Raw genomic sequence first — 2,106 nt, forward strand, 5'->3', positions numbered from 1 at the left:
GAAAATGATTGTTAGACACAGGCTACTAACCCACAAGTACAGCTTTGTATGTACAAACTCTATGAACAAGATTCCCCAGCAGATAGTGGCGACATTGCAGATATGTCCAGTCACAAAAGTTACTACGGTTCTAAATAACAGTGAGATTTAAAGTGATGGAGAAAATATGGAGACGTTCTTTTATAGTGTGTGAAATATGTGGTGCTTGAAACATGTAGGTATTTAAATTTATAGAAGAAAATGGTTTCCTGAAAGAGTTAATTGGAGTAAACATGTTACAGTGGGTGAAAGCAATGTTTAGGGATATGGTAAAATTATTAGTAGACATGAATTGTGTTTAGATGACATTTAACAACTAAGATGGATAGTAAGATTAGGAAAATAGAGTGGAAAAGGTTGGATTTATTTTACCTCAAGTGTGTTAGAATTAACTATAGATAATGCGTCACGAGATCTCTCTCTCTCTCTCTATCTATCCGCCTGTCAGAACGCTACGACCCCAACTTCCAAGCAGACAAAAGACCTCACCACGGAAGACTCCTCTTCCTCCATCGAACAGACAAAGAAGCAGAGCTGAACCATCTCCACCTGAGGAATCCAGAACTACAGGTGACATAAAAAGGCACACTCATCGGTCCCCCACAGGACATAAAGTTCCAAGCTTAGCCACAAGATTTGGGCACAAGAGCAGAGTGTGGGACATGAGAGCGGAATACGCCCTCCATGCAACCAGTAGAGACTGTAAAGGAGGAGATGAAATGCAAAAAAGCAGATGGGACACTGAAAAGAGTTACAGCGGAAGGATCTAAGAGCAGATGGACTGAGGAGAAGGTGGACGGAGGAGAAGACAGGTCGGAGGAGCTGGCATGGTCCGGCAGAACGTGAGGGGGTCGTGGCTTGACAACCAGAAGGGGAGAGAAGGAAAACGGGAGTGAGTGAGTTTACACATAAACACACTTATTCACCAACGAGAAATACGTAAAGAAAAATATTTATTAGCCATGAATTAATCAATTGGTGAATTTATAAAGAAAGAAAGAGGAAACTATTAAATAACCCTAAAAACAGACTGAGGGTAGAACATATTATTCAATCTTTTCATCATATGAACAAATTATTCTTTAAGAGATTTTTATTCATGTTTGAATTTGGGGGAGATTTAATTTGTTACAGTATAGACCATGTGTCGGCAACCTTTTTGATATGAAGTGCCATTAAAAAAAAAATTGTTATCAGTGTGCCAACTATCGAGAATTATCAACGGGGGGGGGAGTTGAGGAGCTTGACGCTTGTCAACTATCAGCAGGAGGGCGGGGGAGCCTCGCTGCAGGGAAGCAGTGTGTGGACCTGTCAGCGCAACTTACATGATGCCGAATTTAACAAACACATTTAAATACTTGTATTAAACGGCATAATAATAAGGGCGATCGTCCGTTCTGTGATTCTCCAGAGCACACATGTTATGATATTAGGGTCGCGTCGGGTCATGCAGAGTGAGATGAGATCGCTGTCCCTTTAAGAGAGAGAGATAGAGAGAGAAGGGTGTGGCTTGTGCATGTGTGTTTGTGGATGGTAAAGCGAAAGTGATCGAGCGTGTGTATGTTTCTGGAAGTGAAACGGGAAAGCGGAAAAACAGAGGTCTGTGATGTATTTTGTGAAACAGAAGAACAGCTAAATAAATGCAACGGCCTCCCAAGAAGAGATCGCCTCTCTCCAGTCATTTAAGCTAAAGTGGGTTATTGAACCTGAAGCTTGTTGCTTCTGCCCTCCTCGACTACGGTCTGGGAGCCGACAGGAAAGTTCAACACACATGGCCAGTCCGCCCCTTTGTAGCATATTATTTCGATGAGAGATGAGCAGATTGCCACTGGGCTTTCAACTAAATACACAACCACGCAAAAACTGCGGCATTTACAGCTCCTTATGGGTACTTCAATTAGTGAAGTGCTTTCCTACGTGGTGAAACGATCAGCACCACGGAGGAAAGCGGCAGAAAGTCACCTGGAGTCAAGGAGAGCGGGGCTGCGTTGCGTGCATGGCTTACTTCTGCAGGTGACGGGGAGACGCGCTCTGGCGGGGGTCTCGTTCAGGATCCGAAAATACAAT

Source organism: Notothenia rossii (genome assembly GCF_949606895.1).
Source record: "Notothenia rossii genome assembly, chromosome: 3".
In the NCBI taxonomy this organism is placed as follows: domain Eukaryota; kingdom Metazoa; phylum Chordata; class Actinopteri; order Perciformes; family Nototheniidae; genus Notothenia; species Notothenia rossii.